This window comes from Delphinapterus leucas, chromosome 1 (genome assembly GCF_059928025.1).
Source record: "Delphinapterus leucas isolate spDelLeu-1000000601 "Yukka" chromosome 1, BTC_Dleu_Yukka2, whole genome shotgun sequence".
NCBI classification, from domain to species: Eukaryota; Metazoa; Chordata; class Mammalia; order Artiodactyla; family Monodontidae; genus Delphinapterus; species Delphinapterus leucas.
The window spans coordinates 28,455,377-28,478,764 of NC_143129.1; the positions used below are offsets into that span (position 1 = coordinate 28,455,377).

The 23,388-nt window shown below is 49.2% G+C and overlaps 1 protein-coding gene across 1 annotated transcript in view; it reads right to left on the reverse strand.

Moving 5' to 3' along the window:
- LBR (lamin B receptor) overlaps positions 1-7,568 on the reverse strand; it is a 34,644-nt gene extending 27,076 nt beyond the window's left edge. The window contains exon 1 of the mRNA XM_022579316.3: positions 7,264-7,568. The gene's annotated coding sequence lies outside the window, so the exon portion shown is untranslated. The remainder of the gene's footprint in view (positions 1-7,263) is intronic.
- Positions 7,569-23,388: the final 15,820 nt, after the last annotated feature.

Consider the following 23,388-nt stretch of genomic DNA (forward strand, 5'->3'; position numbering starts at 1 on the left):
GGTAAAGAATGTCCAAGGATTCCCTACAGCTCGCAGCGTTCCTAGGCCGACCGCTGTGAGGAGGGGGATTAACATTACGTGGAGGTCCTGCAGAGATATGGTAGAAGATATTCAACAACGTGCGGAGTGGAAGAGAAAATTCTGTGCTAGTACACAGTGAGATGCCACTTGACGTGCATCCCACAAGTCTGGTTTTACTTGGCCTCCAAAATGCTGAATCATTACTTTGTTAACTCCGAATCTGTTATGGATCCTAAACCTTTTTTTTCTCTCCAAGTTATCATTATTGGTTAGTTTGTTTCCTTCCTTTGAGGTCAAGAGTTTAAAGCAATCCACTGAGGTTCCCCATTTTGCAGTGTGGTTTTAATCAAAGTATTTCTTAACCCAACTACTAGGTTAACCTAACTTACTAGGTAAATTTAAGTGAATTTCTATTTTGGAAGCACTATCCATTAAATTATAATAAGTAGGCTTTACCATTTATAGCCCAGCTTCGGGTGCAAGCGCTCTCGTTTTCTCACACTTAATAACTACAAAACACCCAGGTTTACTACTACAAAAATAAGAAAGAAAAAAAAAATACATTGAGCTTTCTCTGTCATTCACATCCAGTGTGAATGAGTTCATCCGAGCCTTTCCCTAGAACAAATTCTGACATCAAATGGTCATTGTCATCAAATTTGCCCTGGGTGGAAATCTGAGCTATAGGAATGCACACTGCACTTCAAAGTCAGAAAACCCTTGTGATTTTTGGCAAAGCCCTCAGCCTCAGTTGTCTTAGCCCTTAAGGTGAGATAGTATTGGCGCTACCTCATTTTTTGCAGCAAATGACACAGAAATGAAAACACTGTAGCGAGTATGGGGTCACCTAAGATAGTAACTATTCCTAATAGCCATGAAGTGCTTCATTATTCCTTTCTCCTATCTTCTACACAGAACCAAGATTTCACTGGATTTCCCTTGAGGTACACATTTCCTGGATTTTTCCACTTATGAAATAAAAGAAGATTCATTAAAAAACATGCACACTTCATTTTAAAGGTCAGGTTTATAAAGTCTCGTCATAACAAAATGAAATTAAAAGATCGTAAATCACTAGAGTTAGCTTAGTTAACATTCTACCTTATAAATTTTTAAAGACATTCTTAAAACAGAACTGCTTTTGACATCAGAGAAACTAAAGAATAATTATTGTTTATTTCTAGTTAGTGGATTGGAGCATATTTCAAAAAATCAGATGAATATCTAGGCTACTTTCTCAGAAAAGGAACTGTTGGTATTTTCCTCTTCTTTTTCTTTATTTAGAGACTACCAAAAATTATGTAGATTTGGGAGTGGAGACTTTCCCAGTTTAGTTCTCAGAGAGATGCTTGTCAACCACAATTAGCCAACTGTGAATTTTCAAAATATATAAAAAGTCACTTGAAGAGCTGTGTCTTGGCATTGGTGTTAAAGTGGCCATCAGTGTCACGGTCCCCTTCTGCACTTACAAGGAAAGGGAGTAGTGGAGAAGCAAAGCCCATCATCGCTGCCACTAAAACAGCCCAAAGGGCTTTTCTGGTGGCGCAGTGGTTGAGGGTCCGCCTGCCGATGCAGGGAACGCGGGTTCGTGCCCCGGTCCTGGAAGATCCCACGTGCCGCGGAGCGGCTGGGCCCGTGAGCCATGGCCGCTGAGCCTGCGCGACCGGAGCCTGTGCTCCGCAACGGGAGAGGCCACAACAGTGAAAGGCCCGCGTATCGCAAAAGGAAAAAAAAAAAAAAAAAAACCAGCCGAAAAACACACATGGGGCCAGGAAACCAACCTTACATATGAAATACAAGAACTGCAGTGTGTTGTCTTCTGTTGTGCCCATTATTTGGCTCTGTTTCCCAGAGGATCTGGACTATCGTATGTGTCAATAAAATTTTAATGCATTTGTTGTTTTTTATCTAAGTATCTAAATCCTTTGAATCCCCCTGTAGTGCTTTTTTAAATATAAGACTGCTGTACCTTCAGTCTTTTGATCTATACTATTCTAAGTGAAAAATCTAACCCACTCACCGGATTTAATCTTAAAACTTAAAGATCCTTTGTTCAGAAAGTAATTATTATTCAAACATTTTGTTTTTAACATTTGCTGATTAATAACTTTTTTTAATTAGTGTAAAATTTGTTTCGATGTGTTGGGAGTCCCGAATTATTTTTCTGCAGCAAAAAATTCATACTTCATAGCATGACATACAGGAAAGCGCTTCAGAAACTCTTGCCCTCATAGATCTTTGCCGGGGTGAGCCCCTTCTGCTCCTTTTTATGCCTATCTTACCTTTCCCACTCATTTCACCCTCCATTTCTACAAAATTTCTAATGGGGCCACAGACATGTTGCTTGAATGCCTTCTCCCTTCTTCTGAGAATCTCAGCAAAGCTTCCCCTATCTCTCTGTCTGCATGGCACTTCCCACATACACCTGACGTTATGGGCATCCTGGAAGGCAGGAACCGTATTTTATTCCTCTTTGCATCTCTCCCCATTAAAGAAATGAATGATTAGTTAATTATGAAACTGTGTCATCTATGCTCCTCTAAAAGCTGGACTAAGTAAATTTTCTCCCTCTTGGTCTAGTTACTAAGCTTCTACGAGGCTGCATTAAGGCAAGAAGCAATGGAACTTTCGCTGGCACTAGCTGTTCCCACTAACTAGGGTAGATGAAGAAGCTTTCTGCCTTGGGAGCACAGCTTGAATTCCCTCCCCTCTGTGCCTCCCTTGCCCCCTGCCACTGGTCCTGCTTCCTCGCCATCGCCATCCACTATGCTGGCTGCTCTTCCCTCTGCCTTGGTCTTTTGTTTGTTTGGGGGTTTTTTGGCCGCGCTGTATGGCATGTCGGACCTTAGTTCCCTGACCAGGGATCGAACCCGTGCTCCCTGCATTGGAAGCGCAGAGTCTTAGCCACTGGACCACCAGGGAATTCCCCTCTGCCTTGGTCTTGATCTCTGCGCCCTCATCTCTTTTAATCCAGAATATGTTTCAATTAAGAACCTACTGTATGTTTCACGTGGGGTTGCACAACTGTGCAACACAAATCATGCACAACACAGGTGCGTGGCTTGTGTTGGCACAGTTGCTAAACTGTGAGTCCCTGAGGGTAGCCTTCCACCCCTGCCTCCTACCCAGAGTCTGTCTGGGGCAGACTGGGGGCTCGAGTGTAGAACAGAGCGTACTCGTTTATGTAATATGTAAATGCCATGTTGATTCACTTCTAGCCAAAGCTAAGCCTTAGCCATCAGTGATACTGTTTGACACTTACACTTCTCTTCAGTGATTGCTCCAACCCTCTCACTAAAACTGCTCTGTGCCCTCTAGGAAAAGTTGGGGAGCACCTGCAGTTGGCATCCAGGTGGTGGAGAAAGGGACAATGTGGGGAGGGGACTAATGTGTAATGAGACCTTGCTGTGCGGAGAGCACTTCCATTCCTTATCTTATTTATGGCTCAAATCAACTCAGTGAAATAGTTATCATTATCACCATTTTTAGGATGACAAAACTGAGACTCAGGTCAACAAACTTGCACCAAGTCACACCCAGCAAATAAGCGCTGGAGCGGAAATTCTAACCCAGGTCTAAGGTCCGGAGCATCTGGTCTTCCCACCGCCTGAGCCCCCCTGGTCCCTGGGGCAGCCTCTTGGCTCTGCCAGCCATTAACTCCCAGTTATTATATGACCCCACTGTCATATCAGCTGGATGCTTCACAGGCTGATCAGAATACGGCTCGTGGGCTTTTTGTCTACATTTTGGGGTCACAGGACCCCTGTGACTATGCTCCTCTGAGCACACCTGGTGTGCAAACTTACCCTTGTCTCCACTTTTGATCCTTTCCGCCATGACTCTTAATTCTGATGCCCTAATTCTGGACTCTGTAAAATTGCCTGTATGTCTTCCTCTTCCTTCCTTCTTCTAAGGGGCTGTCTTAGAAAATTCACTTTGAGATAGCAAGAACAGGATCACGGTAATCTTTGTAGTATATTTACTGCAGCATCCAGTACAATTAAATCTGCTTAAAACATGTTTGAGGGCGATGATACAAAATATTCGAGATGAATGCTTAAAATCAGATTGGCAGAATTCTTTTAACTTTCTTCATTTTTCTTGAGCAAGTGCATCCTAACGGATTGTACAACCTAAAACCTATTTGGAGCACAGTCGTGTATTATTTTATTCAGAACACACACCTACATAAATGACGAACAATATATGTGAATATTATATCTGTTAAAACAGATGAAATGTAATTGCAATATAGATGTATTTGAAAGCTGTACAGAACCAGCTTGAATAGCCATTAAACAACTCTAAATATTATTTGACATGAATGGTTTGGCAGAAAAAAATTGCATCTTCATACTAAGTTACTTAAGATATTTCTTTGCTTGTTTATGTTTGATACAGAAGGCTAGGATCCCAGAGATAACCACTGCTATAGCAAAGCAAGTCATGGTACTCTGAACTGGAGTCTTCTCCAGGGTAAGTCACACTGTGGAACAAAACGCCGTTTTTGCCTGTATGAGTACAGTTTTTACATACTTAGATTTCTGAAACCTCAGTAAAATAATCTTTTGTCTATGTAATGTAACAAAGGAAAGTTTATCTTGGACCATTCAGAATGATTCCATTTGAAAGTACCAAAAGTACAAGATTATAAGCCTTCCCGTAGCATTAACCTTCAAGATAGCATAACAGCAGGACCCATCAAAAATGTCATTTCTACGAATATACAGCCCTCCTTTTATTTTGTTTTTATAATTTTATTTTTATACAATGATTTGGAATACGGTGCATTTTTAATTTATTTATTTATTTATTTATTTTTGGCTGTGTTGGGTCTTCGTTTCTGTGCGAGGGCTTTCTCTACTTGTGGCAAGCGCGGGCCACTCTTCATCGCGGTGCACGGGCCTCTCACTATCGTGGCCTCTCTTGTTGCGGAGCACAAGCTCCAGACGCGCAGGCTCAGTAGTTGTGGCTCACGGGCCTAGTTGCTCCGCGGCATGTGGGATCTTCCCAGACCAGGGCTCGAACCCGTGTCCCCTGCATCGGCAGGCGGACTCTCAACCACTGCGCCACCAGGGAAGCCCCTCCATACTGTTTTCCATCGCAGTGTACCACCCACAGGGCACAAGCGTTCCAATTTCTCCACATCCTCACCAATGCTTGCTATTCTCTAGGGTTTTTTAGTTTGTTTGTTTTTGATGGTAGTCATCCTAAGGGGTGTAAGGTGGTACTACCAATGTTTTAATAAAATAAACATTTATGGGGGCATCTCTGGCAGTCCAATGGTTAAGACTCCATGCTTCCAATGCAGGGTGCGCAGGTAGGATCCCTGGTCGGGAACAAAGATCCCACATACCTCGTGGGATAAATAAATAATTTTTAAAATATTTATGATTTTTAAATATTTTTATAATATCATATATGGTTTGTCAAACCACACAAGGCACCCTAGAAATTTTGATTCAGGATATGCCCATTAGATTAAAAATTATTGCGCTAAGAGACTATGAGGTATTTGTGTCATGCATTTTTTTAAGTACAATACCAGTTAGTGTCGTATATAGTATAGATCAAAATTTTTCTAACTTCTTTAGGCCAAGGCAAGAAAAATGTTTGCAACTAAGTGACAAACTCTTCCCATTTCCTTAGGAAAATATGACTTGAGAAGAGCTAAAATATTAATAATAGTAAATTAACACAAAAGCAACCTATTGCCTCGAGTTACCTTCATCTCAGGATAATTAATTCAAGGAGGAGGAGAATTGAGCTTCAACATGTTTGCTCTTTCATGGGACTGTCCTTTGCAAAGCAAGGAAACATTTTTTCATTGGTGAATGTGTGAATAGAGGCCGGTGAAGCGACAGTTAACCAGCCCAGTTTCCGAGGAGGGAAGAGAAGTGTAAAAGCATGTTGGCTGTACATGTTTTGCAGGGCAAACTTTTTGGACACATAAGCATTTAAAGTCCAGTGCTACATCAACCTTTGGAATATACACAGGGAAATGATAACTAAGAGGCAGTATGGTTCCCTTTCAGTTCCAAGAACCCATGATTAAAAGAGTCAGAGGAGGGCTTCCCTGGTGGCGCAGTGGTTGAGGGTCCGCCTGCCGATACAGGGGACACGGGTTCGTGCCCCGGTCCGGGAGGATCCCACATGCCGCGGAGCAGCTGGGCCCGTGAGCCATGGCCGCTGAGCCTGCGCGTCCAGAGCCTGTGCTCTGAGTCAGAGGATTACTGATTTGGCAGGACGGAGTCCCACAGAGAATGTGGATTTCAGAGACTGGGAGACCTGTACCTGAATCCTCACCTCTCCTCCTACACTTCAGACCTCAGGCCCTTAAACTTTATCTTCAGACTGTTTATCTATAAAATGGGGAAAATAATACCCATCGTTCACGGCGCAGTTGTGAGGTTTAAATTTAACAATAAGCAATCACTAAATAGTTCTGATTCATTAATTTATTAAGTCATTCATTCAGCAAATATGTATGAAACTGTTACGATGGAAGAAATTTGAAGACAAAACTTAAAACAAATTTTACAACAAATTCCAGTAGTGCCTGGAATTTTTATGTTTATCTAAATGAGATATAAGTTCATAGCAGGAAGGGGGATGAAGTACACTGCTTTTGAGGAACAAGCCTTTCCAACAAGAATCCACATGGCAGTCTGGAATTAGACTGCCTGGAAAAGTTAGTGGAGCCAGCTAGCTATGGCTCAGAACACAGCCTCCCACAAGAAGGAGACTGAGGTTCCAGTTCCCTGAATTAACACTTCGGGCTGGAAAATCATCACCCAATCCCTGATACCAGTGACACTGGACTGACTACTTTATAACCAGATAAGTTCTTTGGCGTCCCTAAAACAGCTTAGAGTAACTAAATTGGAAAAATGTCTTTCCTAGAGTTTGGAAATACCTCAAATCCAAAAATATACTCCCCCTGCCCAAAATACTTGTATTGATGGTGATTTTGCAATCACCAGGTGATTCTAAAATGCCAGGGACCATGAAGAAAGTCTTTCAAATTACTTGAGCATGCTCTTTGCCCACCACATACAAACCAAGGCCTCTACCTCGTCCTCTGTCTTTAAGTTGATTTGGCAAGGAATACTCACTGAGTTCACACCAGGGCTTTTAAGAGCTTACCAACAGGTCGGTGTTCACTGAGGATTGATGATCTGGGTCCAGAAAGAAAGCACTCGCCTCAGGTAGAGAGAGGAGGACATGGGGCGTGGTACATACCAGGTTCGGCAATCCGACTTGGGGCTCCTGAAAATCGCATGGCCATCGAAGCCCATGTTGACGTGAACTTGCTTTATCTGGCCACAAGCTCAGCAGTGTTTCATGACGAGTTTCTCTCCCTGTCGGTAAGATTTGGATCATCTTTCAATGTTTTCTCCCGTTGCCCGTGTGGCAAGTGTTAGAAATTCTGAATACACTTAATTAATAATTAATGACATCCCTGAACTCCCTCTCCTGGCTCTGCCTCAGCCAGCTGTGGCAGGGGAGAATTCTGCTTCTACTTCTTCCGCGAAGAGAACAATTTATAATCCACAAACCAAGAGGATGGAGCAGAGGATGTTTAAAAAGTAGCTAGAAGTTGATGGACTGCCAGTTTCACTTTCAAGGCATAAGTCTGGACTGTCTGTGTGGTTCTTGGCACGGGTAAGTGATGCACAGCTCAGGAACTCTTCTAGAACCTTATTGCAGTGAACAGATGAAACCGAAAGCAAAGGCGCTGGAAACTTCTCTGTTTGTCATGCACCTAAGGAGTTCAGAGAGAATAAAACAATATCTGACCCCCTTTGTTTTGTTTCAAATTTCTAAATAGGAAGAACAAAAAAGGCTTGATTCACATGACAATCAGTCTAGCATGACAGGGCCTGGAGGCACCATCTTTGTCCCAAGGAGGAGGAAAGGGCCGACCGGCCAGAGCCCTCAGAGGGCTGTCAAGTATTCACATGTGGATGAGGCCCAGCACTGCCAGCAGAAGGGCATGTCTTGGCTAATAAAGACTTAATGCTGGGCTTCCCTGGTGGTGCAGTGGTTGAGACTCCGCCTGCCGATGCAGGGGACACGGGTTCGTGCCCCGGTCCGGGAAGATCCCACATGCCGCGGAGCCGCTGGGCCCGTGAGCCATGGCCACTGAGCCTGAGCGTCCGGAGCCTGTGCTCTGCAACGGGAGAGGCCACAACAGTGAGAGGTCCGCGTGCCACAAAAAAAAAAAAAAAAAAAGACTTAATGCTGCATGTCCCTCCTCGTAACTGGTATTATCACACGTCAGTGAGCGTGATGTGTGTGCTGGCCTCTAACTCCAAACTGAAGATGTGCACCGTTTCATCATTTTAGTGGTCTTTGTGTCCTAGCCTTGGTATAGGCTCATGGTATAAAGATTTATTGGATGGATAAGAAAACAAAACAAACAAAAACACTTGGGGGAATGAGAAAAAGGTAAGAAAATTGATCCTTCCAACAGTCTGATGAGGTGGGAACATTATACCCATTTTGCAGGTGAAGAAACTGAAAAAAAGGGCCGACTGACTTGCCAGGTTGACACAAAGAGTAAGTGGGAAGAGCTGGGAAGAGAAACCAAGAGTGACTCAGAGCCCATGGTTACCTACAAGGGGCTAAGAGAGGCCAGCCAAGAGCAGCTGAAATCCCAGCTGGTTCCCAGAGAGCTGGGACGGGGCACAAGATGTCCCTGGTGGTAAGTCTGCCCCACCCCCTCAGAACCAGTAATTATATACCCAGTGAGAGTGGTGGCTCGATATGGGTGTTGTCTCGTGAACTGTAGGCACCAGGAAAGCTAGGACTTGTCCTGTGACCTCATTATCCATCCCCTTTGCTGGCAACCAGGGCTGTGTACAGGGTGGTGAACACACCCAGTCAGTTGCTTGCTGTTTGCGCAGCTGTCTTTTTAGGCTGTGCTCTTTGCAACAACAAAAAAACAGCCTCCTGCAGGGCTATTTGATGTCACAAAAACCCAGCCTCCAAACTCTCCATATCTGCTTCTATCAGAAGCTCTTTCTTTTACACTTCCCCTGGGAGCCTCAGCTACACCACCAAGGGACAAAAAAGAAATACGAGAGATAGAAGATCAACATCTTTATGCATAAGGGTAGAGTTAATCCATATTTCATTCCTAAAGCCTGCAGTTTATGAGACTGGCTGGGATTTGTTACAGTTTGTTCTGAAGATAAGGCAGTGCTGAGTCGGTGACCAGGCTGGAGTGTCCACCTCACAGAGTCGCCTGGCTATTGTTCAGGGTTTGCTTTTGACTTCATTTCATGGAATAAAAGGTCGTTGCAGACCAAACACGTGAGCAGGAAGTGGGCAGGGCTTGTTGTTCTGCCTGGTGGTTCACGAGAGGAGAAACACAGAGAAGTCATAACCTCTGCGGTTTGGTGTGTGTTGCAACGTGAAAACCCGGAAGCTTATCTTAGAGGAGGCTGATGGGTCAAAGTTGGCAACGAACTGGAGCCTTTACTGTTGGAAGCTTAGGAGGGGAGCGAGTCTTTGCCCTCCGGAGAAGCACCCAGGTCCTGGCACCTGATAAAGAGTCCCCAGAGTGTAACCCTGTCCCATCAGAATGGGAGGGAGAGTCAGAAGAGTGTTTACAAGAATGCAATTTGATTTTTTAAAAAATAGTTTGATTTTCTCTAAAAATTAACAGCCCTCCTTATGGTTTGACTTGAGTGAGAAGCACATGGGTCAGTGGTGACAGGACATGAAGGAGACATGGGTGCCCCGTCCCTCCCCACCCCGTGTCTCAGGGCGTTTCAGTGGCTTGAGCCAACCTGCCTGTTTAAGCCTGTGGATTTGCTTGATCTTGAAAACCTGCCAGGTAGTCTCACAGATGGTCGACAATTGCCACCTGGATCGGTGCTAACGCAAATGCTAGAAAATACTGCTTACAGGCTAGCCAGGAAAACGTTTTACTGGAAAATTGCTTGAGAAGAGACTACAGAGTTTCAGTGAGGATATGCCATTTAAGGATAGAAATACTGAAGCTTCATGAAATGGGACATCCTGATGGAGCTACAAGAAGACATACTCTCTGACAGTCACATCAAAGGCATCCTGACGGCACAGGCAGTGTGAACCTCACTGGCTCCCAAGGTTTCGGGGACCCATCAAGGGGGAGAGAAAACAGCCTCCCTGCAGCTCTCTGCCACCTGCTACCCCTGGCTCAGCAGGTAAACAAGATTGGAAAAGCAAGACTGGGAGTGGTTCTACCATGCTTATTTGAGGAAATGTCTGAGTGTCAGCTGTCAACATAGTTGACACCTTTAACTAATTTCCAAGCACACCCCCAAGGCAGACTATGATGTTGGCGGTTCCCTGAGAGAAGCCCTTGCAGGCTGGTGCCCCTGGAGGACTGGCAGAGGCTGTGTCACCTGTCCAGACTGCGGTCCCCCAGAGTGAACAGCAGAGTCAGTTTGATCTTAATTAGCATTTGGGATATGAATATAAATACCCAGCTCCCAAGACAAGGAGTCAGCCCAGGAAATCCCCAGGATGTGGAGTTCTCAGGGGATGGGGGCAGGCTGGCCTCCAAAGGCCACACAGAGCTTTGCAGCAAGCCAGGGTCACGGCTCACCTCTGTCCAGCCACGCCGGATGTTTCCGGAAGCCCCCTCCCAGCTTTGGCCCTCCTGGCTCTGTTTGGTTCCTGAGAACAAAGAGAAGAGCTGTGTGTGTGACCGGGCCTGTGACACACATGGGAAAGCCATTGCTGGCTCGGCTGACAGATGTCAACACACACCGGCCCTAAAGCTCCAGGAAGACGGCGCCATTTTGCATGGAGCGGAGGGAATATTTTGATACAGGTGGAGGGGACTATGTCTGCAGAGGCCCTAGTTCCCAGCCTTTGGCGTATGGCCGAAGGGACTTCCTGGGGTGGGGGGATGCTAGGGAGCTGGTGAGCAGGCGGGCTTCTGCCTCAGGGGGCCTCTGCTCTTCCCCTAGGAGCCCCTCTTTGGGTTCCTGTTTGGACAGGACATTGGGTCTGTCACAGCCACAGGCACTGGTTGGGCTGTGCTTCCCTTGGAAGGGCATCCTGCCAAGTTGTTCCTGGAGCGTTTGGGAAAAGGCCCCTTCCCAGGGACAGTATTCATTCTGTAATTAAAAAGTTGCATCTCAAAGACACTTCTAATGATCCAAAATATTGTTGCCAGAAAGAAAACGATATAGTTGGCACCCCTGAGGCACTGCATGGAGGGCCTTCTGCACAGTACCTGGGACCATGAGCCCGCAGTAAAGGGCACACCCCCCTCAGGACGCTGGAGAAGGGGCTTCAGGCATCTTGCAGATTGATAGCGGACAGATGTTCACTCATTCAAGACATCACCTCTGGAGCACCTGCGGTTTGCAAGCATTGTGCTAGGGCCAGGCCACAGCCCAGTGGGAGAGACAATGGGGCCCAGAGGGGGGCGTCCAAGTCAGACCCAGCAAGCGGTGGGTGGGAGGGAGGGCATCCTTGCAAGCAGCCCCCTGAATGGAGGGGGCCGGGACCGAACTTGGAAGGATTCCTACTGCACTTAGTATTTAGAACAGGGAGAGGCCGCTTTCCTCTCTCTGCCTTCTCTCCTTTTCCTTCCTTCCTTGTCACCCCATTTCCACACTACCTCATTGAGTCTGCCTCCAGGGAGACACTAATCCCTGCCCTCCCAGGACCCAGGGTCTCCCCGGGGCTGTGAGGCATCTCCACTGCCCCTCCCTCGTCTGCTGCCCTCTGATCTGGCCTTGACCTCCCTCCCCAGATTAGGGGCTGGTCTGGAATTGAGCACGCACCACGGTGAAATGGTGGGCAGTCACAGCTGGTCAGTCTGTCTTTCTGTCCCTTCTCATCCAAAGATTCAGAACAGTACCCACTATAAAGGGCCTTCGTCCCAGTATTCAAAGCATCACCATGTGGTCTGATTTCGTTTTTCCTCCCAATGGAATTGGACTTGGTTCTGGAAACATGATGCATTTTATTCAGTATTTTATTGACCAAAAGCATCTCTTTGGGATCAAGAGATCTTTGGAAACCCACAATGTTCAAGGAAAACATTCAGTCGTCTTAGACACATCCCTGTCATTTGCCTCTGGACTTTTTATTCCTTTAGCCCAGAATAATATTTATTCTTTGCTTCATCTGACTGAATCACAGTGAATATTTATACCTTGAACCAAGCACACAGCAGAGAATGCGAGGCTTGGGGGATTTTTGCAAAGCTGTCCTGGTTAAGGGTCTTGCAATTCTCCCAGAAGTTTATTGTCCTGGTATAAATCTGACTCGGATTTCTCACAGCTCTCCGTTCTCAAAAGCCTCTCATCCTCTGGCACTTGGACCCAAGCATTCGGCTATTTGACAGCGGGATAAGCACGTGAAGGGCACTGCCCTCCTGCCCCCTAGGGTCTGGCCCCTGTGCCGCCGTGATCAGAGGTTTGCGGCCAGACCTTGGCTTCCCTTCCTTCCCAGCCCCCAGCTTCCATCCTGTCCCTGCCAGAGATTTAAGGAGAAGGAAGTTCAACCCACTTGGTTTTCAGCTTGTCTGTCCACTCTAGGGAGGAAAGGAAGAGTCAGCTTAGCGGGGGAGGCCAGGGTCAGCCCTCGCAGGGTCTGGCATCCGGCCGGCCTCTGGGGTCCAGCCCCTCCGTCTGTCTGGATGTTCCTCATGGTGTCTGAGGCCTTCTGCCTGGGGTGCCCGCTGTTCGTGCAGCCTGAGAACAGACCTGCCCCTCCTCACTCTGTACCCCAGGAGCCTCCCTCAGACTAGGAATTCTAGAAACACGCTTTCTGTAAAGCTGAATGAGTGAAGGAACCCGCAACATGGTGGAGAGCTGAGATTGCAGGGCTGTATCTGAGGAACAACAAACGTGACCTTTCTTGTTCTCAGCCTCTGCCTTTGCCTGGAGCTCTGCTTAATTCAACCTTTTTTTTTTTTTTAATGGGGAGGGGAAACACTCCACTTTCTCAATTCAGTTAAAGAGGCATCTGTATGCCACTGGGCTGGGCTCACCTGTCGAGCTCACAGGATGGGGAAGAATCCACCCTTGTCCCTGCAGAACCTGCCCTCTCGACTGAGGTCCGGAGAAAGGAGGAAATGTGGGGTTCAAGTGCCCGGCCACAGGGGGTGTGTAGCTCAGGGCACAGATACCCTTCTCGCCTAGGCCCACCTCCATGCTGTCCCCAGGCCCCCGTGGAGGACTTTGGGGGAGCGTGAGCCTGCGGGAATCATTCTGCAGCTGCGTCCCACGCTAGAGCACAGGGCTCTGTGAGCGGTGATTTGGACCCCTCTGCCTGCACCCTACCTCTCTCAGGAGTCTCATTGCCTCTCTGGGACCTTGCATCCAGGTCCTTCGAGGTCTGTACTCTCAAGGTAGAGTGTCGTTCCCATTTTACAGATGAGGGCAATCAGATTCAAAGAGGTCAAGCTGCGTGCCCAGGTTCACACAGTTGGAAGGCTGCAGAGCCAGGCCTCAGCCCTCCGGCCTCAAGGCAGCCTGGCCCTCCTGTTACGCAGCGCTGTCCCCACCACAGTGAGAGGGCTCCTGTGCTGGGGACGCGCCAGCAGGGGTGACAGGAGCAGGCGGCGTTCCAGATGGGCCTCGAGGGGTGGGCAGGATTTCAGCAGATGTAGAAAAGGTGGGGGCACAGAGAGAGTGAGTCAGAGAGACAGGAAGTGCAGGCCAGGCCTCAGGGGAGGCTGATGGTCCAGGAGGGGCCCAGGTCATCTGAAGAGGCAGCCCCTGTGTCTGACCCACCAGTCCCCTCTGAGGCAGGACAAGCTCCTGAGGCATAGCTCACCATTAGCCAGTGTAACTCCAGCTTTACCAACTGTCCCAGCCAAAGCCTTCGGCTTTATGTCAGAGGAAGGTCACAGTGGCCCATATAACCTCACTCTGCTACACCGCTGTGGGCAGCAGCCCTCTCTGAACTGCGGTCTATGCAGTAAGGATCTTTGCAGTAATTTGCAAGGAGAAAAAAAAGTGGCTTATGCAAAAAAAAAAAAAAAAAGGAAATTACTTTATTGGTGCCTTTTGGGGAAGGGCAGGGATAGATCTGGTACTTCCAGTAGAGCTTGATCCAGTGGCTTACGTGATGCCATCAGGAGAGAGGCAGCTCTTCGCTCCGCCTCTGCTGAAGGTTGGTTTAATTGTCAGGCCCCAGCAGCTCAAGACTCAGGCCATCCTTCCTGTTGTTAGGTCCAGTAGGGAACGTCTGACCCAAAGATCCTCTGGGAAGGCTCATTTCATGTCATTGCTCTGCCTGGGACATTTACCCCTCCCCAGTGAGAAGCTCGCAAGTCCCACGGCCGCCATGTTGCTAAGCTGGATTTAACCCCCCCACCCCTGGCCCAAAGTTCATGATCTAGGAGTGCTACTCCAGATGGTAATTAGGGTACTCCTTCCAGGGGAAGCGTGCAGAGGAAAGATGGAGAAAAACAGAGGCTCACCCTACACACAATACATCACCAAACCCATTCTACCAAAGTTGGTTCTTGCCTGGTTTGGGGAACCTGGAGGAGAGATAATGACCTTGAAAATGTGCAGCCCTCTCACCATGGCCTGAGGCCAGGCTGGGACACCAGGCCTGCCTGCTAGAGCAGCCAGCTGCTAACCAAGCCAGAGGCTGGGCACAGATCATGCCAAAGGGGAGCCACACTTGAATTTCAGGGTCAGAAGGTGAGAGGTCAAAGCAGGGGGTTAGGACAAGGTGGGATCCGGCCCTCGGCACCCTAAGCACCCGATCAGGTGGGACGCGGTGTAACACATCCACCTAAATCTCAAGTTTCCATCTTTTCTCTACAGTGGCGCCACTTTGAAAGGGGCCGGTGGCAGGATCCCTAATTTGCTTTTTTTTTCCTTTCCTTCTCTAGCATTCAAATGATTCCAGAGCCCCAATTTTGCCTTGTGAAACCCACGTCAATCCAAGTTAAAAAGACTTCCCGGGCTTCCCTGGTGGCGCAGTGGTTAAGAATCCACCTGCCACTGCAGGGGACACGGGTTCAAGCTCTGGGCCGGGAAGATCCCACATACCGCGGAGCTACTAAGCCCATGCGCCACAACTACTGCAGCCCGCGCGCCTAGAGCCCGTGCTCCACAACAAGAGAAGCCACTGCAAGGAGAAGCCCATGCACCGCAACGAAGGGTAGCCCCCGCTCGCCGCAACTAGAGAAAGCCCGCGCGCAGCAACAAAGACCCAACGCAGCCAAAAATAAATAAATTTATTTAAAAAAAAAAAAAAGATTTCCCCAGAGAATGTTTTCTCCTGTAAGACTGGCCACAGAAACTACTCTAACAGGGAAGATATGAGCTCACCACGTCATCCCCTACCTGCATCTTCCCTTCTCTGCCTCAGCTGCTGAATTAGGGGCAGCTGGGGCTGCCTGGTCCTCTGTCTGTCTTGTGCAAATAAGAGAAAAAAAATAAAACAAAACAAGGAACAGTCCTGGGGCAGATGCAGCCCCCCATCAGGGTACAAGGTCTGAAGCAGGGCACACACAGGCTGGATTTCAGCACCCACCGCATCTCACCCAGGAGCCCTTGGACAGGGCACAAACTGAAGAGCTGTCTGTGGCACTTTTGGTAGGTTATAGGAAGGGGAAGTTCCCCGACCCCAGCACACCAGCACCCAGAGAGGAGGCAGAGAGAGGGAGCTGATCCCTCTGGCACCCCCTCCCCAAGGTAAGAGACTCCACTGATGGAGAGAAATATAATTGTCATTAAAACAAATCATCAGGTTTTTTTTATTTGGCAGAAGCATGGCACTCTGTAGCTTTCAGTGAGTGGTCACCCTCAGTTTCTCTTTTGAGCCTCTCAACAAAACCTGTTGGGTAAAGGGGCAGGTATTTCTCACTTCCTTTTTACAAATAAGGGAGCTGGGATCTAAGGGGCTGATTTGCTTATCCTCGTCTCATGGCTAGCAGGAGGCAGAGCCAGAACTATAAGCCAGGCTTGTTGAAATCGAATCCAGGGCTCTTTTATTTGTTTCTATTCTGTGTTAAAATAGAAATATCTGACCTGTCAGGAAATCCTGTTAGCTTTACCTCCAAAATGCTGCGTACCCAGAAACTGACCACTTCTCATACCCTCACTGCCACCATCTCTTGCCTGAATTATTGTAACAGCCTTGTAACTGATCCCTTGTATCTGCCCTTGCCCTGAAGGCTGCTTTCCACACAGCCACCGATTGATGTTCTCTTCTTAAAACTTGAGGACATGTCATGTGTCTGCTTCAAACCTTCCGGTGGCTTCCCTTCTTTCACAGTGGTGCAGAAGGCCACGCCCACACCCTTCACTGGCCTCATCCCCTGACATTCCCCCTCTGCCCACTCAGCTCCAGCCACCCTGGCTTCCTAGCTGTTGGCTTCCACCGCAGGGCCTTTGCACATGCTGCCTTCTCTGCCTGAACATCCTCCAGCACTGCCGGGTGCTCTCTCTCTCTTCCTCAGGCCTTACCCCAATGTTACTTTCCCAGTGAGGTCTTTCTTGACCACTCCGTTGAAAATGACAGCTCCCCACCACCCCATACTTCCTTTCCTTTTCTCCAGAGCCCTTTCCGCCCGTGTCACTCCATTCATCAGTTTTTCCAAGCTAGAATCGTTCCTGCAGGGCAGGGAGTTTGTCTGTTTTCCCAGCCCTAGAACAAGGCATAGCAGGTGCTCCCCAAACGCTAAGGGAGTGAAAGACTGAACACACTGCCCTGGTGCGTGAGGCAGCTTGCTGTCCTTTCTTCACAAGGACAGATGTGGCGGTGGTATAATAAGATGCCCTCTGAATAGCAAGTGTGGAGAAAGAAAAGTCTCCCTTCCGGGAGTGGTGGCCCTTTGCAGCCAGTCCCCTGCCATTCAGTTACTTCCTCACCCAGTGCTGAGTAATGTAACCTGGTGACCTTTTGGAGACCCGCACCTGAGAGACTCTTTTGTTAGGGCAGAACCGTATCTCCTGGAACCTTTTTTGCTCTGCGCGGGGTTTCTCTAGTTGCAGCAAGCGGGGGCTACTCTTTGTTGTGGTGCGCGGGCTTCTCATCGCGGTGGCTTCTCTTGTTGAGGAGCACGGGCTCTAGGGGCGTGGGCTTCAGTAGTTGTGGCTCGTGGGCTTCAGTAGTTGTGGCTTGCGGGCTCTAGAGCGCAGGCTCAGTAGTTGTGGCACACAGGCTTAGTTGCTCCTTGGCATGTGGGATCTTCCCGGACCAGGGCTCAAACCCGAGTCCCCTGCATTGGCAGGTGGATTCTTAACCACTGCGCCCCCAGGGAAGTCCTCCTGGAACATTTATTTTAAAATTTTTTAAAAGTTTCTAGGAACTGTGGCTGTCAGAAATCTTCAAACTCCCATTGCTTTGTCCCAACTTGTCAGACATGCTCTGGGGAGAGGAGAATGGTTGTGGAGATGTTTGCACAGCTCTGTGAATATACTAAAACCCACTGAATATACATTTTAAATGAATGAATTATGTGGTATGTGAACTATATCTCAATAAAGCTGTTATATATTTTTTAAAAAAAAGGATTTTCCAGCTGGACTGGAGTAGAGGGAACATGGAGGGTGAGGGAGTCTATTGCAGCAGTTCAGGGCAGAAATAAGGAAGGTCTGAGTCAAGGCTGTGGTCATGAGGGTGGAGAACAGGGGCCTGAATGTGGAGACGAGGTAGAGCCCACAGGGTTGTGTGTGTGTGTGCATTGCTGTCGCTCTCGTTCTCGTTGGAAGGGAGCTAATAACAGCTCGTATTTATTGAGCGCCTTCTGTATGGCCGTGACCCACGGAACATCTCCTCTGTTCCTCACTGTAACTCTCTAAGAAGGGCTGTTTTTATTCTGGGAAACTGAGGCACAGAGGGATTCAGGAATTTGCCAGGCTAACATAGGATGTGGTGGAACTGGAATTTGCACCAAGTGGTTCGACTCTGAAGCCTCATTCCTCTAACCCCCGGGCTTCTGGGTGGGTTAGCTGGAGGAGGCGACGTCTCTCTCTGAGAGATGAACCGGTTTGCAAGGCAGAAACAGAGACACAAACGTAGAGAACAAACGTTTGGACACCAAGGGGAGAAAGGGGGTTTGGGATGAATTGGGAGATTGGGATTGACATATATACACGAATGTGTTTAAAATAGATAACTAACGAGAACCTGCTGTATAGCACAGGGAACTGTACCTCGCTGTACAGTAGAAACTCACACAACATTGTAAAACAACTGTACCCCAGTAAAGAAAGGGAGGGAGGGAGGGAGGGAGGAGGGAGGGAGGGAGGGAGGAGGGAGGGAGGAGGGAGGGAGGGAGGGAGGGAGGGAGGGAGGGAGGGAGGGAGGAGGGAGGGAGGGAGGGAGGAGGGAGGGAGGGAGAAATACTGTGGGAATCACCAGGCACATATCAGGTGGCAGAGAAAGTTTGAATTACCTATACATTAGGACCAAACTGGGACAAGCTAGAGCATTCCAAACTTGGAACAAGGGGTCCTATATAAAATTAATATTTAAACCAAATTATATATAAACTATATACAGTTTTTTTTTTTTTAAAAAAGAATACTGACGGAGGGGCAAGGATCTGGGGGGAAGGGGACAAGTTTAGCCTGGGACATGATGAATTTGAGATGCCCCTGGGATATCCAGTAGATATTCCACGTAACAACGGGTTAATGGAACAGGAGCTTGAGAGAGGAGGCCAGGAAATGACAGATTTCCACACCATCGAATATATTTGTTCTCCTCGGGAGTGAATGAGAGCACGCGTAAGAGTCTAGTCGGAAGAGGGGAAGAGGAGAGAAACAACGATGGAGACCTGAGGTTCCTGATACTTAGGGTGGGGGGCAGAGGAAGAGCAGCCAGAGAAGGATGTGGTGAACAGTCAGGAAGCAAAGGGAAAGGCTCACCGGGGACTGAGCCCTGGGCACCCAGAAGGGGAGGCTGGAGGTGTCAGCCCTTAGGCGGGGTGAGGACAGGCAGCCACTGGGAGTCAGAGGAGGGACGTTTCAGATCACAGTCCGGGGAGGAGTGAGTGAGGGTGAGGTTAAGAGACGGGGAGCGCAGACCTATGTGAGAACCACTGAAGACAGTCCTTCTACAGGCACCTGGTAGGGAGAACAGGAGAGAGAGTGTCTAATCCTCCAGTCCTGGATGCCTCCAGACACCAGCTGAGCCCCGGTGGGTGTCTGTGATCTGGAGGCTCCCGGGCGGCCCTTCCTGCTGCGAAGAATGCAAATGCTCACGGAAGGATACAGATGACCACGGCCTCTCAACCGAGAGCAAGCAACAGCGAGGGTTTCTGGTTTACTGCTTTGGGAGCATATTCAGGGTTTCAACAATATCGAATAGTTAGCTGAGGTTTGGGGTTTTATTTAACTACAGAGTATGTTTATTGTGATACAAAGTTGGTTGTAATGGGCTTTGACCAAAGTTTGAATTCTGCTCAGAAAGCCAGCCTGTGCCACTACTCTTTCTTGTTTGTCACGCTTGAGGAAAACCTGATCTCACGTAAAAGCAGCAACCACAGCCAAAATGGCTAGCCAGCTGCCACCCATCATCCCCCACCTGCCCTTAACCTCTGCAAGCTCCTCTCCTATGCCGCCACGTCCAAACACTCCACATAGGACGCTACCTATCCTTCAGGACCCTTTCATGTCACCGCCTCTAGATAAACACTTGCTGAATGACTGAATGACCCACCCACCTGGGAGCAGCTCTCCCCACCAGGGCTTTCAGGCGAAAATGGGGGTCACTTCTCACTACTACCCCAATGAGGGTTCCACCTTTGTTGCTTTTTTTAGCCCAAGAAGCAAAACCTGGGACTTACCTGCGGCTAAGACTCCATGCTTCCACTGCAGGGGGCACGGGTTCGATTCCTGGTCAGGGAACTGAGATCCCTGCAGTGAAGGCCGCGCAGTGCAGCCAAAAATAAATAAATAAATATCAATAAATAAAATATGATTAAATAAAAATGAAGAAGCAAAACTTTCCAGGGTTGAGTTGCTCATCAGCATCTACAGGGTAAAAGTGACAGAGCGTGCGGGTCGTCTCCCCAGCGGGGGTCTTTCACGGCCCTGCTGTGAACCATGGCCACTGCAATGGCCCAGCTAGGGAGGTAATTCCACTTTTCCTTTGAGGCACTTCTCTCCCCTCCAGCTGCCCTTGAGTGTTTTGGGGGTGAACAGCGTGTGGGGCTTCCTGCCCCTGCCAGAGCTAACCCAGAGGGATAGATTGCTTTTGAAGGACCTGGAGGACCCACGCCCTTCTCCTTCGCCTTGCATCCACTGTTTGTCCCTCATCCCTTCTCCGTCTGAGCATGTCCGCTAGGGTCTGGAGGGCAGGTGCGGGGCAGGGCAGCAGCTGGCCAAGGCCTAGAGGGGCTGCTTTCAAACACATTCAAACCCAAATGAACCAACGATAGATAAAACAAACCTTTAAAAAAGGAACTCCCTTAGGGCAGCCCTCCGTGGCTCCATAGCCCCTGCTGGCTGCCTCTTTCAAGACCATGTGCTCTGCTCTCTGGAAGCAGATGGCCTGTTGGAGTTTTCTGGCAAACATTCTGCTACTCTGCTGGGACTATGCGGCCCTCCCCAGTCCCTGCCGGCTGTGCCGGTCTGGGTTGCAGCGTCTTGGGCCTGCTGGGCTCCCAGGCCAGGCTAGGAGAGAACACAAAAGCCAGAGCCAGCGGGATGCGTACGCGCCCCTCCTCACCCCAGGACCCCTGCTGCCGGGAGGAAGAGCACAGCTTTGTTCTGTGAAAACCCAGATAAAGAATGACCTGGCCCTAAACCAGCCCGGACTCAGCAGGTTGGTCCCGCCCTCCCTGCTCTCAACCCCTTTGTCAGGAGTGCACTGGGGAAGAGGTAGGAACAGCAGAGGGGCACAGCTGCAGAGATGCAGGGGGGTCCAGCCACCCAAAGCATGACAGGCTTTCAGATGATTCAGGGGACCCTCCTGCTTGCAGAGAGCAAAAGCTCAGGGGCACGGGACGAACTTGAGGGAAGGAGGGTCAAGGCCGAAAAGCCTGGATTACTGACCTGGGGACCACATCGTTCTTCCCTTGGACTCTCCTTCAGCATCTGTACAATGGGCGCGTGACCCCTGCCCTGCCACCTCACGTTCCAGCCTCGGCCTCAGCCTCAGCCTTCTCACCTTTGATCTTGCCTGCACAGCTCTCCTCAGACCGACTACTGCTGCTTCTCCAGGCCCCTGCTTCTCCAGGCCCCAGGGTGGTGGAAAATGCCTCTCCCATAGCTCCCACCCACAGAGAATAGGCCAATTCACCTGAAGAAACACCAGCACCACCTGGTTCCAAATTCCCAGGGAAGAGACTGAATGGCCAGCTGGCTCGTGCTCACCTGGGCGGAGGTGTCCTGCTGAACCACGGGAAGTGACCCAGCACCAAGGGAGGGGAGGGGGTAACATGGCTGGAGGTGGACAGGTGGCTGTGATTAAGGGGGTTATTGTGAACTGGAAGGATGCTCCAAAGCCACGTGCACCTGAGATGCTATGTTACAGAGAGGGATGCGGGAAGAGGGACGATGAGCTGAGGCGTGGACACGCTCAGCTGATGTGACTTTTGGGTGTGGAGTCGGCCGGAGTCCAGAGCCTCGTGCTCCGCAGAGGTCCAGCTGGAGGCGCAGATCTGGGAGCGTCAGTATCCAGGAGGCCATGGGGAGGAGATCCCCCAGGGCGAGAGAGTGGGGAGGGCTGGAGAGGGGCAGCGAGGAACACCAGTGATGAGACGGGCAGAGCTGAAGGAGACAGAGGAGGGGCAGCTGGGGAAGCAGGAGGAAACCGAGAAAACAGGGCAAGATGTAATCCAAAGGAAGACGAGGGAAGGGCTGGTGTTGTCAGAGGTCAGGCTAAATGAAGCCAGAAAGGTGAGCAGCTGGGGGTGGGTGTGCACAGAAAGGCCCTGGGAGGGGTGATGCTGAATCTAGAGGGACAGGTGGGAGATTCTCGGGTGGAGCCCAGGCACCCAGGATGAGGAATCGTCACATGCAAAGACACACGGTGGGGGACTTCCCTGGTGGCGCAGTGGTTAAGAATCCGCCTGCCAAGACTTCAGCATCATTTCCCCTGAACCCTGTGGCCTCCTTTGAGACATCTGTTGACTCAAAGAAAGACACACAGCATGAGAGTTGTGAGTTTAAATTTTATTCAGGGTCCTGCTGAGGACTATAGCCCAGAGACGCCACTCAGCAGCTCAGAGGAAACTGCTGTGAAGAAAGAGGGGAAAAGCCAGTTTATATATGATTTTTGGCTAGGAAATACTTGCAATCAAGCATACATCTTGGTAAAAGATCACTGCTAGTCACAAAGAACAGATATCTCAAGTTAATGATTTTAGTGCTTTCTTATGTATGGGAAGATGCAAAAATATATAGGGTCATGGAAATTCTTCCTGAGATATACATCTAACTATCTAGGGGCCCATTTATCCAAAGCACAGGGTGTCTCATCCTGTTTTTTATCCTGAATTCCTCTCAGGGTGCACTGTTGGTGGGACTGCAGTGGGTTAAGACTTAACCCTTGCAGAACTGGGTGGTGAGCCACACTCTTTGTTCTTCGTTCACACATCTTTGGCTGCAAGTGTGCAGGATGGCTGTGAAATAAACTGTCTGCGCGTGAGGAATGAAACGGGAGGAATGTTCACTTCCTCAATCTGGAAAGACAGACAGGCCTCACGCTCCTCAGCCAGGCTCTCAGAGAAAAGGAGAGATGGGGACAGAAGGCCGACTGACTGTTGTTGCTTCAGGGGCTGCTGAGGCCCAAGAAAATCCACTTGGGTTGCCCAAGGCCTGGCAGGGACAGAGCCTAGGCCTTGGACTCCTCCAGTGGGAAGGTCAGACTGCCCAGGCGACATGGCAGGTGCCCTGCACAAGTCCACAGAGCTCCCTGTGCGTGCCCGTGGCCACCCAGGAAGACCCTGTGGGGGACATCTCGGAGCCTCTGGAGGTGGAGGCAGTGCTCAGGAACAGGAGAGGCAGCGATGGCCACCCAGGACTGTGGCCCAGGCCCCTTCTCGTGCTCCTATTCCCCTGAAATCCTCGGGACTCCTGATGAGCCCATGGAGTTGGGGGGAGGGGTTCTCCAGAAATAAAAAGTGGACGATCCCCCTCAAGGAGATACAAGCCTGAGGTGAGATTAATTTAGTTTAGGAAAATGATGTTTGTTGTTTCTTTTACATTCCAGTGTTAAGGTTCAGTCAGGAGTAACAGAGATCCTAACTTTTACCCAAAAAAGGTGATTCACTGGAAAGAGGATGACAAAGCAGCGGGAACCTAAAGATGGAGGTACAGAACAGTGTCCCGGCACTGGAACGCCAACAAGAATCAGCCATGCCCCTTTGCTGGCCTCTGCTTCTTTTCCCCCAGGGGTGGGGCATACCCAGAGCTGACTCCTGTTGATTGC